This window comes from Paramormyrops kingsleyae, chromosome 17, assembly GCF_048594095.1.
Source record: "Paramormyrops kingsleyae isolate MSU_618 chromosome 17, PKINGS_0.4, whole genome shotgun sequence".
NCBI lineage: Eukaryota > Metazoa > Chordata > Actinopteri > Osteoglossiformes > Mormyridae > Paramormyrops > Paramormyrops kingsleyae.
In genome coordinates this window covers 25,194,140-25,212,866 of record NC_132813.1, presented here as the reverse complement: position 1 = coordinate 25,212,866, position 18,727 = coordinate 25,194,140, and the positions used below count along the sequence as shown (strand labels likewise).

Below are 18,727 nucleotides of genomic sequence, written 5' to 3'. Positions count from 1 at the left end.
ACTATACAAACGAGAGGAGGCCATTCGGCCCATCGAGCTCGCTTGGGGAGAACTTAACTAATAGCTCAGAGTTGTTAAAATTTTATCTAGCTCTGATTTAAAGGAACCCAAGGATTCAGCTTGCACTACGTTATCAGGAAGACTATTCCATACTCTGACTACACGCTGTGTAAAGAAGTGCTTCCTTAAATCCAGTTTGAAATGTTCTCCCGCTAATTTCCACCTATGGCCACGAGTTCTTGTATTTGAACTAATGCTGAAGTAACTATTCGGTTGAACAGCATCCAAACCTGTTAGAATCTTATAGACCTGGATCATGTCCCCCCTCAGTCTCCTTTGCTTGAGGCTGAACAGATTTAGCTCAAATAACCTTTCCTCGTATGACATTCCTCTAAGACCAGGAATCATTCTTGTGGCCCTACGCTGCACCTTTTCTAAGGCCGCTATGTCCTTTTTAAGATATGGTGACCAAACCTGTACACAATATTCTAGGTGAGGTCTCACCAAGGAATTGTATAATCTTAGCATTACCTCCCTTGACTTAAACTCCACACACCTGGAGATGTACCCCAACATCCTATTGGCCTTTTTTATTGCTTCCCCACACTGGCGAGAATGAGACATGGAAGCATCAACATACACACCAAGGTCTTTCTCATAATCAGCTACCTTTATTTCAGTAGGTCCCATAAAATACCTGTACTTTATATTTCTGCTCCCTACATGGAGTACCTTACATTTGTCTATGTTAAATTTCATCTGCCAGGTGTCAGCCCAGTCACTAATTAAATTAAGATCCCGCTGTAGCTGCTGAGCCGCTAGTTCAGTATCTGCTACACCACCCACCTTGGTGTCATCTGCAAATTTCACCAGTTTACTGTATATATTGGTGTCTATATCATTTATGTAAATTAGGAACAAAAGTGGTCCTAAAATTGAACCCTGCGGTACCCCACTATGAACGCAGGCCCACTGTGACATCGAGCCTCTTATAACTACTCGCTGCTTCCTATCCGTTAACCAGTTATCAATCCAAGTCGCTACAGTTCCTAAAATACCTGTCGCTTTGAGTTTAAGTGAGAGCCTCTTGTGGGGAACAACATCAAAAGCCTTTTGGAAATCTAAATAGATGACATCATAGGCCTTCTTATCATCAACTTCCTGAGTAGCTTCCTCAAAAAACTCCAACAGATTTGTTAAACAGGATCTACCTCTCCTAAATCCATGCTGGCTATCCCTCAAAATGTTATTTGAGTCCAGGTAATCTACCATTTTCTCTTTGATTATAGCCTCCATAACTTTACCAGTTATACAAGTTAGACTGATTGGCCTATAGTTTGACAAATTACTTCTATCCCCTTTTTTGAAAATGGGCGTTATGTTGGCATGCTTCCAATCAGAAGGTACCACACCTTCAGATAAGGATTTTTGAAACAGTAATGTTAAGGGTCGGCAAATAATATCCCTCATCTCTTTTAACACTATAGGTAAGATGCCATCAGGGCCCTGTGATTTATTTATTTTGAGCTTAGCTAGGCTTTGCAAAACATCAGCTTCAGTTATATATATATTAGTTATAGACGATGTTGAATTAGTAATAAGAACTGGTAAGTTACTAGTGTCCTCGACAGTGAATACCCGTGCAAAACTATCATTGAACTCATTTACTATGTCAATGTCGTTTTCAATTATAAGACCCTTACTATCCTGCAGATTAGTAATTTCAGCTTTTAGAGCTCTTTTAGAGTTAAAATACTGGAAGAAACTTTTAACGTCATCCTTAGCCTCCAATGCGATCTTCCTTTCGACATTCCTTTTAGCTCGTCTAATGTCATTTTTTAATTCAGCCTGTAGATTTAGATACTCTTGCTTTATTATGTCATCATCAGTTATTTTCCATCTCTGGAACAAAGCCCTTTTCCTCCTTACTTTATACTTTATGTCCCTATTAAACCACCTAGGTTGCAATTTCCTAGATTTATTCTTGCTAGAAACAGGTATGAAGTCCTCTTGTACTTGCAATAATGTGCTTTTAAAAAATTCCCATGCCTCTTCAACAGTTTTGTTATTTAACTCCATCCAGTTCACGGTTTCTAGTTTTAATCTCATACAATTGAAGTTAGCCTTCCTAACATTATATATTTTTGATTTGGACTTTGCTCTTCGGGCACTAAACTTAACCTCAAATTTAACCATGTTATGATCGCTACTGTCAAGTGGTTCTAAAACATCTAATTTACCAATCCTGTCCTGGTTATTAGACAAAACAAGATCAAGAATGGCATCTCCCCTGGTAGGGGTGTTAACAAACTGAGTAAAAAAACAATCCTGTACTAATTCCACCATCTCAAGTTCATTTTCAGAAGAGCCAGCAACAATGTCCCACTGTATCCCCGGTAGATTAAAATCACCCATAACTACCACATCATTTTTATTGCTCATAATCCTAATATCACTGTATAACAATCTGCTTTCCTCAGCAGCTACATTGGGTGCTCTGTAACAAACACCGACAATTAGGCTATTTGAGTTTGTAGCATCTAATTTTACCCATATAGCTTCCGTACTTTTACTTATATCAGTAAGCTCCCTTGCCTGCAAGATTTCCTTTACATATACTGCAACACCACCTCCCTTCTTACCTATACGGTCTTTACGGAACAATGTGTAACCATCCATATTATATTCTTGTCCATCCTTATCACTCAACCACGTTTCAGTTATTGCTATAATATCATAAGAGTCCAATGAGATAAGAGCCTCTAAATCATGAATTTTATTCCTAATACTCCTGGCGTTTAAATACAGACAACAAAGGGTAGGCTTATTACAGTGCCTACTTATAATATGATTTTTTTGGGCTTTCCGTTTCCCCCCAGTTACATACTTAACTAACCTCCCTGCCCCCCCAGTCCCTAGTTTAAACATTCCTCAACTACTCTACAAATACGCCTTCCCAATACACTGGTTCCCCTCCGGTTCAGATGCAACCCATCCGGCTTGAACAGGTCCCACCTGTTCCAGAAGGTCCTCCAGTGCCCCATAAACCTAAACCCCTCTTTCCTACACCATCCTTTTAGCCACGCATTTAATCTCCTTATCTCAGCTAACTTAGCCTCACTTGCGCGTGGCACGGGGAGTATTTCGGAAAATACCACCATGGACGTTCTGCTTCTAAGCTTATTGGCGACTTCTATAAATTTATCCTGCAGAACAGCCCTTCTACCCTTGCCTATGTCGTTGGTGCCAACATGCACCACGACAACTGGATCCACCCCAGCTGGGGCCAAAAGCTTGTCCACACGATCTGGAAGGTCTCCTACCTGGGCACCAGGCAGGCAAGACACCGTACGGGACCCTCTATCACGCGTGCACACATAACTGTCTACTCCCCTAATAATTGAATCCCCCACTACCACAACCTCCCTCTTTCTGGGGGGAGGGGGCTCCTCAGTGCCCAAGGGCCCACCTGCTTCCCCAGTCCCTTCCGGCTCTAAAGCTGGAAGCACCTGAAACCTGTTAGACACAGACACCTCAGGTGATGCCGCCTCTGTAACGTGTGTACGCCTTTTCCTGCGTCTACGACCTACGGTCACCCAGCTCTCTCGACCTCTCTGCTCTTCATTCTCCCTCCCCCCCGTTAGTGGCGTACACACCGTCTCCCTAAACGGCGTATCAACTAGCTCATCTAACTCACTGTTGCATTGGATGCGAGCCAGTTGCTCCTCAAGGTCGCGAACCTTGACCATGAGTGAGTCCACTAGCTTACATCGCTCGCAGATGAAGTCCGACTGGACACTAACGTCCAGAAGGGCAAACATCTTGCAAACGCAACACTGAGCTGGCCCCATAATTAACTAACTCACTATGACCCCGTACTCCCAGCCCAGTAAATTTATATAGTGTATTTAACTATAAAGATTAATTTGCGTAACAATAAATGCAGTAACGTGCGGAGTACACTAAAATAAGTTATTACTTGTGTTAAAACGGAACTTAATTATTATTTTATTAAAAATTTTAAACCTGATAAACTTACTACTACTTACCAGAAGAACTTCTGCCTGAACCAAGTATGAACTAAAAACAAGGCGAAATCGAAGTTGCTCTTGGGAGGTCGAAAAACCACAAAAACCCCCTCACAGCAGGCTACTGCCGGAGCGGGAAAAAAGTGGAAAATGTCCTCCCGGCCCCGACTGGCGACCGAGCAAAGCTCAGGAGCAACTGTCCTTTTCCGACGCTTGGTAGCGATACCGACGTTAGATGTTGTTAGTTATAATCGCCCCGCGGGTGTTCGTTACGGAGTTTAAACGCGGACAGAAAAACGCCGCGCACGCGACACCCGCAGCTCTCCGTCGGTAATAATCGCGCTGTTGATTAACAGACAGGACAGACAAGCACTCACGCTGACCGAAATAAGAACAATAAATAGAAATAAACAGCCACCCACGTAAACAGTTCTCGGTGTATATGTAGATGCTTCCATGTCCCGCTCTCGCCAGTGTGGGGAAGCAATAAAAAAGGTCAATAGAATGTTGGGTTATATCTCTAGGTGTGTGGAGTTTAAGTCAAGTGAGGTGATGTTACATTTATATAATTCCTTGGTAAAACCCCACCTAGAATATTGTGTGCAGGTTTGGTCACCATACCTTAAGAAGGACATTGCTGCCTTAGAAAAGGTGCAATGAAGGGCTACAAGAATGATTCCTGGTCTTAGAGGACTGTCTTATGAGGAGAGGTTAGCTGAGCTGAATCTGTTTAGCCTTGAGCAAAGGAGACTAAGGGGGGACATGATCCAGGTCTATAAGATTCTAACAGGTCTGGATGCTGTTCAGCCAAATGGCTATTTCAATATTAGTTTAAATACTAGAACTCGTGGCCATAAGTGGAAATTAGCGGGAGAACATTTTAAAACAAATGTGAGGAAGCACTTCTTTACACAGCGTGTAGTTAGAGTATGGAATATTCTTCCTGCTAGTGTAGTGGAAGCTAAAACCCTGGGTTCCTTTAAATCAGAGCTAGATAACATTTTAACAACTCTGAGCTATTAGTTAAGTTTTCCCCAAACGAGCTTGATGGGCCGAATGGCCCCCTCTCGTTTGTAAATTTCTTATGTTCTTATGTTATTATAACGCAATTTTGCCAATTTAACAAATACCGCTAAAGTTTTTTATACCTTTAAACATTAACAAAAACTGTTAATGTCTTTTCTTTAAAATTTACAAGTCTATTTCCGTCTGGTTTTTCACAATAAGGTGCGTTAACGCCTAAGTTAGTGTGTTTTGGAGCTTGGATACATATTGTTCTCCTACTTTCACAGACCTAAAGTTAAAATCATGTTGCGAGAATATGTTACTTCCGCGCCCCCGCTGGCATAAGCTGGCCTTATCAATCACGAAACAATAGCCTTTGTGTGTGTGTGTGTGCTAGGCCCCGTTCCCCTGCTGCGCCCATTGGCTGTCTGGCATGCCTAAACATGTGAAACAAAACTAGACCATATAATTTTGCCCTAAAAAACATGCTGGCTACGCTTTTACTGAGATAAAATAGCGCATTTACTTAAAATAACAAGTTAACAAAACGCAGCTATTGTTTTTTTACCATTTACAAAACGCCTTAACCTCTTTCATCTCTAGCTAGAAAGCACTGATGAGTCCAGAGCACCGTTAAAATTACACAGCTAAAAGTTTTATTATCCTTAAAACGCATTTAAACCAGTACATTATTAAACACGTGTAATGCATTTTATTCTTTTAAAGACTAATGACCCCATTTTGCTGGCATGTGCTGCACCATATATGGCATGGCTAGTGGTGACCATGTTGCTTCACCAGGCAGCCTACCAAAAACATCGCTCATGACATAATAGAGGGCTTGCTAGGCCCCGTTTCCCACGCTGTGGACATTCATCGCCTGACATGTCTAAACATGTTGGCTGTGTTTTTACTGACATAAAATAGCGCATTTGCTTAAAATAACACGTTAACAAACACAACTATCGTTACCATTTAAAGCCGACAGACCCACTTTCATCTTTAGCTAGAAAAGATCGATGCACCAGGAGCACAGTTAAAAGCACACTAATAAAAGTTATTACCCTTAAAACTCATTTAAAATGATTCATTAATAAATACCTGTAATGCATTTTATTCTTTTAAAGACTATTGACCCCGCTTTGGTTCCATATGCTTTTACCATGTAGGTCGTACGACAGGCTATCAGTATGGTACATCTAGCGATTAATTCTAAATGCAGCTTACTAGTTCCTATTAAATGTAATTAAATAATAATGTCCACCTTCTTTAAAATAAAAAAAGAACAATATCCTAAATTCTTGACCGTTGGTTACCTGAGTTATAAGAAAAACACTCTTCTGCTGCTACAGTCCGAGCGCGTGTGGGATAATATGCTTAAGTTCTTTATTAATGATCATTGGGCAAATGCTTTATAACACATTTTATACTGATTTTAAAATAATTATTCTACCAAAGTTTTTAAAATGTTTTTGATGAATGTTGATACTCACTAGCTCCTACAGCCTTTAAATACAGCAGTGTTTGCCCGGACCGACTCCCCAGAGACAGCGGGGCAAGACCTGTACAATCTGCCATAATCAGTCCAATGCTTACCCTGTGTCACCGACTCGCGCTGTGCCCATGTCATCACCGTTAGAAAAAATGCCAGCAGTTTGATAGAATCCTGATAGATTCGAGATGCAGGGATCTGTTACCCAGAGTGCAAAAGTACTCAGAGTAGCTGAAGAACCATGTTTAAGTTTTATAGAGCAGTTTGCATTATTGTAGAGAGTTTTTATGGCATTACAGAAGAAGTCACCTAATCCGAATTTCCTGAGTGAATGAGTTGTGCTCCACAGTGTCAAAAGCTTTACGGAAATCTAGGAAAAAAATAAAACTGTCTTCAGAAATTAAGTGCGCGTAATCAATAAGGTCTAAAATCAGCCTAATATTGTCAGAGATATACCTATTGGGCATGAACCCTGATTGGGCCTCATCAATAACTGAAGCAATTACGACTTTAATTCTTTTGGCGAAGATACGGGCCAGTATTTCGTAGTCATTGCTCAGCAAACAAATAGGGCGCCAGTTATCAATCAAAAGTATGTCTCTATGAGGTTTTGGAATTATCAAACCCTGAGTCATACTCCATGGTAACGTATTGGCTGATAAGCTCTCATTAAACACTTGTACTAAAAAGCTATAATAATGCTAGCTATAATGAAAATAGTAGGGGTGCACCGATTGCAGTTTTCTGGCCGATCAACGATCACCGATCCTTAGGCAACCTTACCTGCCGATCTCGATTTTTTTTTGCCGATCTTGTTTCTTTCATAACTAAAAGACAGTTACTTCAATGTTTCCATTTTTATTGAGTAAATTGATATGAATACTCACAAAACATGAGGTAGTGTCCTCAAATATAAATGAACATATAAATGAGCATTGCTGTTTGAACTACAAAATCATATTTTTTCTTCCAGACTTTAATTTCTCTAATTTTGTAAAAAAAAATATATATATATAGCTGTTATGACACACTTGTCCAAAAAATAGGGAGGGAGGCAGCCTGCACTGCACCTCTCTCGGGAATGGGAGAAAAGGCTGATTTAACCCTCTGGGGCATAGGGGTAGGAAACACACTTTCACTGACTGGGGCATGATCACACATTTCATCACACTTAATTCATGGCAAATAAATTATTTCTTATATATTTGTTTTGCCATTACACTCATCTTTATTTTAATATATATTGTAAATATGTCAGATTTTTGTTAAGTTTGAAATTTGACATCAAAGTATAGACATTGCAAAATGCAGTTTGGAACACTTGCAGAAACATTATAAAAGTACATAGTAAGCAATGCTGGCAGTTTGTTTTGATCCCAGATATCTGATCACCAAAGTCTTGGCTACATGAAGATGACTAAATGGTGTAGATGCAACATTAATTTGGATAAATAAATAAGAAAAACCTAACTCATGTAACTATTTCTGGCTCCTTTCATTGAATATGTAGCAACTTTCATGTGTATGAATGAGACATTGTCACCTGGCCACGTCCCCAACCCCCTTTTATGGCGCTGAAGGGGATGTATCTGGATCGCGTTTCACCGTTGCGCTGTTAATCAAATTACCATGCGAATGCGATTTGAATACGCGCTAATGCGGCTATTTAGAATGTGAATAGCGATCTTCGGGTGAGAGCGGTACTACACGCCCCCGATGCAGGTAAAACAAAGTAAGATGACATGGTTTACTCTTTTGCCGATTTAACCTAATTAAAAAAACTTTAATACTTCCGACAATGGACGTTTTGAAAAGAAGACAGATTACGGATTTAGCCAGCGTTTTTTTCATGATTATACATTAAGATTTCAGCGAGATATTTATAAACTGAAATAGACGCGAAAAGTACGCGATGTCGTCGACGACATACTCGACCCCAAAGAGTTAAAAGCATATAACTAAGATCGGTGGATCTCATGGGAATATGGTCGATTTCTGATCCCCTCAAATTAACGTGATCGAGGCCGATCGATCGGTGCGCCGATCGATCGGTGCACCCCTAGAAAATAGCTTATAGAATTCAGAGGTTAAACCGTCTGTTCCAGGGGATTTGTTATCCTTTAAAAGACCTGTACAATTCTCAACCTCTGTTAGAGATAAAGGAAGATCACAAATGTCTTTTTCTGACTTGTCAAGTTGAGGGATATCCTGTAACAAATTAAAGAAACTTTGTGCATCACCTTCAGAGTAATCTGTTTTGTATAGTGTTTTGTAAAAGGTGGAGCAAAAATTTTAAATAATTTTAGGGTCATCAGTTATAGTGCCATTAATTTTAAGTTCATTAATAGTGTACATTTTGGCTCTATATTTTTCCAGTTTGAAGAAATAAGCAGAGTTCTGCTCGCCTTCTTCCAGCCACCATCTCAATGATCTAATAAAAGTGCCTTCAGCCCTCCTTCTATACACTCCACCCAAGCTCTCTTGCAAATTAGTTAACTCTATTTTGTTCTCTTCTGTTAACGTGTTTGAGGACATCTGAGATAACATGGAGATTTTGGTAATAATGCTCTGTTCCTCAGCAGCCTTGATCTTAGCAAGGTTACCACCAAACTTCCTAAGATACTTTGAAGACTCATATTTAAATAATTCACAGTTTAAACAGAATGAATTATCTTCTTTGGCTTTATTGAAGAAATGTGCAATTAATTATGAAATACTGGATTTCACTTCTTCATAACCAAGAAGAGAGTTGCTTAATTTCCAATAATTGGCCTTGATAGAGCCACTATTTGAGGGGAATACATTTATAGAGATTGATATAGCTTTATGGTCACTAAGGGGACAGGGGAAAATATTCACTGTGATAGCCTGCCCTTTATTACTATTGGAGACCAACCAAAGGTCAATACGGGATAGCCTTGTACGGTCTTTGTTATTCCAGGTGAACATAACCGTATCTGGAAATTTGGCTCTCCATGCATCCACCAAATCAAAATTTTCCATGAAAGATTTAAGAAAAGTGTTTCTAGTACTGCAAACATGTGGCCATCTATCTATTTGAGGATTTAAGACTACATTGAAATCCCCTCCCATTATTATATGAGAGTTTGGGAAATTAACCAACCAGTGTTTAAGCCTGTTTTCTATGTCCATAAACAATTGTATGTACTTTGCACATGAGTTGTAACCCCTTACACATTTAAAATAATAAAAGTAACCTTATTGTGATCAATGACCTGACAAACAAAATGTCCTTTTGGGTCTGCATCTGTGTGTACAATATTAACATTAAATCTATGTTTTAAAGTTAACGCACCTGCTGATCTTTCACTGCAATGGGAAAACTATAGATCATAACCCCACTGACTTCTCCAACATTAACATCCTTTGAAACTGAGTGAGATTCCTGGTAAAAACATAAATCTGTGTTCTGCTGTTTTGCAAATAAAAATAATACTTTACGTTTAATGATATTTCTTAACCCCGTGGAATTTAACGAAAATATAGATAATGAATTGCTTTGAGAACTAAATAATTGAGATATTAAACAAGAATCAGTAACGGGCACATTGATCAAACACTGCACTGTAGCAATGATCAATTGGGGAAAAAAACTAATATGAACCTAAGCTGGGTGCAGACCAACTGTCAAATCTGTAAAGAACTCACAATCTTTAAAGTATGTAAAAGCAGTCCTCTTGTCCCAGAGGTAGCCAACCATCACGATGAGCAGCCTCCTGCAGACTGGAGTCACAGATCAGGTAAACTCTTGTCCATCGATGAACGCACGCGTCCCAATGTAGTAAGCAAACTTTCCTTCAGTTCGTGCTTTCTTTATTGCGGGCCAAAACTTCATCCTGGCCTCTTTGGCTGATTGTGACAAATCTTGGGCTAAACGGAGCTTGTTGTCATGCAAGAAGGGATGATTTTTTGCAGCCCTCCAAAGTGCATCTCTAAGATCGCAGAGAAAACCGATTGATGATGGCTCTTTGTTAGGTTCTTATATGCCTAACCAGTAGATGGCACTATGATCTCTGTTTAGGTAGAAGTTCTGTGTAACTATAGTAAAAGGAACCGAATAAAAAGGAGACGCTGATTTGTGCTTGAAAACACTGATGTCGGCTGTGTTATTGAACGCCTCCACAAAACCTTACCAAAGGGCACCAGTACACCACACTCTTGGCTTGGTGTTCACTTGTGCCAACTTCCCGAGGCAATGTGCAATGTCGATGACCTTGGTAGCTTTGAGCTTTTCCTCCGGGAGGATGGTTTGTCACAGTCCCACCACTTTATCCTTCACATTTTCGTTTTGACTTTCACGAATGCCATAAGTTCCACCTTCTAGAGTATGATTCCAGATCAGAAACGCGCGTTAGGAGTTTAGATAATGTCTGTTCTTCCTCTTTGAGTTGAGTATCGACATTATCCACCCTCTTCTGTGTGTCTTTAATCTCACTGCATGCAAAGTCCAACGTTATCTTCAGGCTCTCAATTTTCAAAGAATTGTCATCTATTTTCTTAGAGTTTTCATTTACCAGCTTTTCAATGGAGTCAGCCCGCTCATTAATGAGTTTGGATAGGGTATGGATGACAACTATGTCCTGTGGAGATTAATTTTCCAGCCCATAAAGAGCTTTTTTAGCAGCCGGGGATTTGCACGAGGTCACCAGTACAATATTAAGGAAAGTCTTCAGCCACGATAGTCACTGTTGACATGTTGCTGTAGTTGTGGCACGATGCTATCAGAGTGTTAACTTTACCTTTCTGGACCTCAGGGGTGCTGTTTTTGGCGTTGTGAATTCTTTTTCTGTCACGACTCGACATTAGGTTGCAGCAGGTCGTTGTGAAATTGCTTTTAGTTTGTCTGTATCTCAGTTAGCCGTTTTTCAGTTGTTTTGCAACTTTTGTGCAGGAGCTCAGTAAAAGACAACTTACACGCCATCTTGGAAACTGCCCCCCCCCGCCCCCCAGCTTCTGTAACTGCTCACTCCTTTGTAGACCAGTGGAGCTGGATGTATATTTGCATAGTATGATATGGTACCACCTACTCTCCTGTAGACCAGTGGCCCTGGATGTATATTTGCATAGCATGATTGCTCATTTTAACAAGGATTGGCTGCATTATTCCTTGATTCTTGGGTGTCGAAATGCTTAGGATGTTTTATTTTAAATAACATATTGGCCAAAAACAGTTTCATTACTTAAAAAACTTTATGGTTAAAGGGAATTATTTGTTATTTAAATAACAGGCCACGTGTAGCCCGGTTGGTGTCGCCATTTTGAAATGTGTGGATGCACGAGTGCGACCGCCTCCAAAAATCATTTCATGTGCGTTGTTTGAAGAGACAGGACGCACATGCCAGAGAGGCGGGGGCTTGCTCATTTCGCATTCATCTACCGTCGGTGTCGGCCTTAAAGGTTATTCCTCCTAAAAGTTTGCTGGTTAAATGCTTTCTTCAACCTAACAACGAAATAAAACACTGGTAAATACCACTAAAGTTTTTCTTCTTCTTCTTCTTAATAAATATAATGAGTGTTAAGTGCTTTCTTCTTTTAAGATGCATAAATACCTCTAAAGTTTTTCTTCTTTAAACATGTTAGCTAAATATAACGAGTTTAAGTGCTTTCCTCTTTTAAAATACGCAAAGTGCCGGGACGCTTGTGCCTACTCCTAACAGCACGTGGCTGCGGTCGGACCCCCGCTGGACGTGTATACGCTAGCTTACATTCATCCTGCTGTTTTATTATTCCTTAAATTAAAAATAACACATTAATAAATACATGTAATGTATTTTCATTCTATTAAAGTTTAACAGCACCCCTTATCTCCCAAACCATGTGGTCCCTATCAGCAATACGTGGCACAAGCATATCTGATACCATATATGGATATAACCCCTCGACCAATCAGAATAAGGGATACCCTTATGACATCATAAACGAGTCCCCTACTAAGCTCCGCTCAAGGTACCAGGTAACATTTTTTCGTATAAATTTGATATATTGATTCAGAGGGTTTTGACCCCGAAGGCATTCCATAATAGGGTTCTGTACTCCTGGTTTTGATCCAGTATGATCCAGGGCTGCCAACTGTCATGCATCTGTCATTATACTCACGCTTTCTAAGTCTAACACAAAAAATATTACGGCAAATTTATATTATTCTATTATGAACCTAAAATTAGCTATATCAAAAGCATTGGGGTGGTTTGCAAACCCAACAGTCTATGTACAAGGAAAAACTGTAATCTGTAAATGAGTATGCAGACTTCAAAATACTTAAAAAAGTCTCTAATTATAAATCCAGACAGCTGACCAAAGTTGGCAGCCCTGCCGTGATCCTATTCCTTTCTGTTTTGGTCTATTAATTGAATAAAACCTCATTTGTTTGCCCCATCTCCTGCTCCTACGTCCTTTGTCCCTTATTGCATGACAGTCTGATACTTGATAAGAAGACTCTTGAGTTTATTTTTTAATATGTATGAATAGTATGAATGAAGATGTGTTAATATGCAAGTATTTTGTTTGAGACAAAATTTAGTTTTTTACATATACTTTATTTAATGATAAATACAGTTCATATAATGCCATTTTAGAATTGCAAAGAACTGCAATGTTTCACATTACAACAGTTAAATCTATGTCCTTAAAGTCTGCATATTCAAACCTAATGCCTCGCTATAATGACAACTTCACAGTTGGTTTCTTCAGGAAACTAAAGTGTTTAGAGGTAAACTAATCTGTGTGTGTGTGTGTGTACATGCAAGTGTTAGACTATGACTAAACCTGTTACTTTCATTGACTGCATGCAGTGTAGATTTAGTCGACTAAATATCCTGTAATTTCCAATGACTAAAACAAAATCAGATGACTAAACTAAGTTGCATTTCATCAATGGACTAAGACTAAAACTTGAATCAAAATATGCTGTGAAAATAAACACTGCACCCCCTACAGCAGGCCAGACAGACAGCTGAAAAACCTGACTGTCTGGACAAAATCCAGAAGAGTGTTCACCCTAACTGGCAATCGATCGTTTTCCACAAACACTATAAAACGGTGATCAACACCTCTCCTGGTCAGCAAGTTTTGACACCAGCTGTTTAGCAGATTCTCTGTACAGTACATTCACACAAAAATCCAGAATGGGAGCTTTTATTTACAGCCACATAAAAAACACATATCCACTTTTTTCGATTAACCCACTATCACAGGTTGCTCTTCCACAGTTTGGGGAGACACAAGTGTGATTCTCATTTCTGCTAGATTCTGAATTTTGCCAAACAAAACCACTGCAGTCTAAAGAAAATAGTATTACAAGCCAACCTTACACAATTTCCCTACCTCTCAAAGAAAAAAAAGTGAACCAATTATATTGTCCCAAAATAATTTTCAAAAATAATAATAAAAAAAAAATGCTGTGTCACTGACACACCATTTTTGTACTATATTCTGAACATCTAGGGTGACACAACGTTTGTCCAGGGGTGCCACAAAATCTTTTGCGAATTCGTCATTTTCAAAATTGATAGTGTCATGGATCGCGCTGGAGAATCCGCATTGCCATCTAAGCCACGCCCCCCCAGGGATTCCGACCAATAGGGCTTCCCCGAGGCTTTGCGGCCTGTCCTCCAGTTTTTCTAGTTTTACCGGTTGCTCCGGTCTCGGACACTCCTCTCCCAGCTGTTCCTAGTTCCCCGTTGTTTCAGTGCGCTATATCTGGTATCTCAGTTTTCTGATCTGTGCGAGGTCTTCACGGTGTGCCCTGAATTCAAGCGCTTTTTCTGTGTCTGATTATCTGTGCTTTGACGTCTGCTACGCTTCCCAGATTCTGAGTTTCTGCCTGTTCCCCTCTGTACCTACGCCAATCCCTGCCTGGAAGACCAACTATGGATTTTGGTTCAGTCCCCTGGTTATCTTCGCTGTCTTGAGTTTTGGAACCCTGCAACCACAAATCCTGGGACTCCAGTGTGGAATTGGAGATTCACAAACATTATGTTGTTCATACTTAATAAACGGGATTACCTGAAGCTCAGTGTCCGTCTTGTCCTCATAACAGATAGCTCCTATCCCATATGAAAACTATGAAATTCTTCTCCATGATGCACATTAACAGGATGGATATCTGAAATGTCTTTGCATTCTTTTTAATCTTATCTTGGACAATATATTTAGCTGACCGGCTACCAGACTGCTGCGGATAAAATTTACCAGGGGAGGCTAGTGTCTATCCCAGAATATTCAGAAAATCTTGTACCCCACAGTTTTACTCCTGGGAAGTTTGCAAAAAGGTCCACAGAATAAATTTAGATGGTGATGTTCACAAGATGATATGCATTTTCTGGTGTAGATTTTCATCCATATAATGTACATAAAAAGTTATCTAACAATTTGGATGATTGTCAAGGACAAGAGAGCATGTATCTTTACCTTACTGCCACTGAGCTATTCACTTCCAGTCAACAAACACGAACAGCTTTGTTACAGTTCAGAAAACAAACAACTCTATAGCTACCACTCAGCCATAAGCACCACTGGTAATATGTATGTCAGAGGTCTCCAACACCAGTCCTGGTGAACCCCAGCCCTGCACAGCTTAGTTCTTTCCCTGTTCCACCACACCTGATGCAATTCAAGAAATGGTGGTACTTAGCGAAGAAGTTGAATCAGGTGTATTAAATTAGGGGAAACCCAAAAATGTGCAGGGCTGGGGCTCAAGTATATGTGAATTGAAAGTTTATTAAGGAGATTGATTATTTGTTTGTTTGTTTGTCTGTATAAAGCATTAGACACATACTACAGGCATTGAGACATTAAATACCACAAATGAGTACTTTGTATATTAACTGGGATGTGTGTGCCAGAATTTGCTGCATCTGTTATTTGGCAGGTAAAAGATTTTGTTACTAATGCTATGGAGAAAATCCCAATGCTGTGATAATTCACTGCATGATGCACAGAATGTTATGCTTCTAGATCTAACTGAAGTGTTTGATCAACCTGTGTAGAGTAGGGGTGGTACCCCAGTGTCCTGGCTGAAATTTCCCACTGTGGCCCTATCAAATCTGGCCACATGAGCTTGAGATACAAGAAGACCTTCTGGCATTAGCAAATTACCTGCCTTCCAGAAAGCAGATGAATGAGGAACTGTGGTGGGCTAAACCTCTGTACTTAGGTGGTATTGAATGGAGGGTTAGGTCAAGTAGTATAGCACTCCTTTACCATGCGAGAGGTAATGAGATCAATACCCATAACCTCCAGCAACATGGATTTGTGGTTGCTTGTCCTCCAACTGAATTCCATGTTTGCAGTTTGGTTTTGCATGCTGGAAAGATGAGCTTCAGTGTACAGCTGAACAGCATCCCTGTGCCCCCTGTGGTGGCTCTGTGGTTTATGACTGCAATCCTGTGGTCAGCAGGAGTGAATTCAGCCTTGGGATCTTGAGCAAGGCCCTTAACCCCAACTACTCCATTGTACCCTCCACAGTATTGTCATCATGGTGTTTGAAAACAAAACTCAAGATAAACCTGAGGAGCTTCAAATGGACCACTCACTCACATTAAAACACAACTAACAACTTTAGATACTTTGTGGGCCCTTTGGTGGGTGGGACAGGAGTATCGCTCCCAATCAGAACAGGCTATCATGGTGCTGTTAGCATCCCTGCCTCCTACTGACAGCAGTGGCCTGTACTACGAAGCAGGGCTACTGGTTTATCGGGGTAACTTGTCAGATTTAAGGTAGTCTGGGCAAAATGTAAGTGAGCAAATATGAAGTCCATTTAAACTGTGGTACCTTAAATCCGACAAGTTACCCCGATAAGCCAGTAACCCCGCTTCGTAGTACAGGCCACAGGTCAGCTGACTTTCTCCCCCTCATGTATGTCAGGAACACAATGAACAACAGTTTTCATTTTAACATGATCTCCAAACTGCACTCTCCACCATCTTTCTCGCAATAGACAGGCACACGTCCCGTTAATTTGATGGAGATATGTGCTGTTCATTCTTTTCTTATTAAGGTGTCCATTGACTTACGTCCAGGTAGCATTCCAAAAGTGAGAACATGAGTCAATCTGAATGTACAATATTTTGGATATTCTGGACGTGAGGGTCAAACATAACTGTACAACATAGTATGTGCAACACAGTATGTAAGATACATTATGTACTGGGTGTCTTCTTGATCGGCTATTGGTTTGTTTTGGTTCTTGTCACACACCGCACACATACATCTGCTGACATCCACTACATCTTCTTTGGAAATCTCCCAATAAATGTAAGTAAGGCTCTTACGAGGCCTTTGACAAAAACAATCAGATATACTGGATAGGATTTAAGTTGTTGGATCACCATAGTTAAAATGACATTTGTGTGTTGATTATCATAATTTAAAAAATAGTTTTAAAAGTTGCAAGAGAATGTGTGATAAATGGTTAAAATATGGAATTTGGTAAATGAAACTTGAAAATGAATTTTTAGAACATCACATATTCATCTGTATTATTATTATCATTGTTGTTGTTGTTTTTATTGTTGTTGATGCTGTTATTAATACTTGACTTAATAATAAATAACTTAAGTACACTACTGTTGATTAAGTCACAACAACAGGAAAGAGTTCAGAAAAATCAGAACTCATTAAGCAGGTCCTGAACACTGTACACTGATAGAACACTTTCTGAATGTGCACACCCACATTTCCAGGTTTTCTGTATGTCAGACCTTTACTCTTCAGCAGGCACTCCTACCAGCACTCAGTACCTGAGGAACCATAGCTGAGGCAGCTAAGAAGGACTCAAAGGCCAAGTTATAATGGGAATGGCTAATGACAGAGCTGAGGGACTAAGGTCACATTATTAGCAACCAAAACCAAAAAACCAGAGAAGCCAGAGCGCAATTAGAAACAATTACAAATTACAAATCAACCAGGCAGAGAATAAATACATTGTGTGCTGGTGTGGGTGAATACACAATGATATCATGTCATGGTGAGCATGGCCATGACAGACAACCACGCCAGTGGCAGCTAACTAGCAAACTGGATTCTGGACCAAATATGAAAGTCTTGAGATGTTATAGGCAGCCAGTGACCCCAGCTGTCACCAGGCAGAAAACCATCTTGCCTCAAACCCCAAACCCCATGGCAATTAAATCTTAATCTCAGCTTTACAACAATTTATTTTAATTAGTTATTAGTCTCATAGACCTACTTATGGCCTTGATGAACGGTCCAGTGATTTTTCTTAGTCGCTGACTATACTTGGTTTTTTTATGATTCACCAGGCCAAGCAACTGAGGGCTATATGCTTGCTAAGCGTACAATAAAAAGACTGCCCTTATTATGCTAGTTAGATACTCCTTCTGCTTATTCCAAGACAAACACAGCACTCAACAGGGTTTGCAGGATATCAAGCCATCCAAATCTAAACCTTACGACACCATTATGACATCCTTCTCTTGCGCTTTAATTTTCAATAATGGCTTCATTCATTAGATTCAGAACTGTTACTGAGGTACATTCAGATTCACTTCTGAAAACTCAGAACAGTATGGTTATTAGGGTTGGGCATCGTTTTGATTTGAACGATTCTGATTTCGATTCCGATTCTTCCTTTCGATTTCGGTTCTTTTCGATTCTCAATTCCGATTCTTTGTGGGCTGGAGTCAAAACATGTCACAGGCTCATTTGATTTCACAGAGGATAATTTTATTTTGATTCAATATGAGTTTTAGTTTTAGGAGCTGCAGCCCATGTAGGAGAAAATTAGGAATGCCTCTGCACCAGACCAAAAAAACAGATTTATATATGCAGAACTTGCACCCTGGTCTGGACTCTCTGTACATGTATAAACTTAATTCATTAAAAACAGTTCTTGTTCAGAAATATGAGCATGTCTGCCTTCTCAGGCTGTATCCGTGAACGTTCAGACCAGCAGTAATATTAGGACTGCTACTAGCGTGGGCAATTTGCATAACGCTACATTCATCTACGAGGGAAAAAAATATTTCAGTAACGTTGTTGTTCACCAAATTTGGTCAAGCGCTTTATTGTTAAACTACAATCACTTACCTGATTGTTGTGACGAGGTAACGTTACTAACGTTGGTTAGCGCAGGGTTGCCCGAGGAGGACGAGACAGTGGACCTGCGCAGCACGTCAAACACGCTACACTCCTTAATTGTTTCGTCATATTCGTAGTG

The 18,727-nt window shown here is 40.0% G+C and overlaps 1 protein-coding gene across 5 annotated transcripts in view; it reads right to left on the bottom strand.

Moving 5' to 3' along the window:
• The window catches only part of nyap2a (neuronal tyrosine-phosphorylated phosphoinositide-3-kinase adaptor 2a), a 70,004-nt gene that overhangs the window by 46,977 nt on the left and 4,300 nt on the right, over positions 1-18,727 (bottom strand). Inside the window, exon 1 of one of the 5 annotated variants that reach the window (XM_023792868.2) lies at positions 18,598-18,715. The exons of 3 other annotated variants lie outside the window; for them this stretch is intronic. The gene's annotated coding sequence lies outside the window, so the exon portion shown is untranslated. Of the gene's footprint in view, positions 1-18,597; positions 18,716-18,727 lie in introns of those variants that run through there. One more of the 5 variants, XM_023792869.2, reaches the window with a different exon arrangement.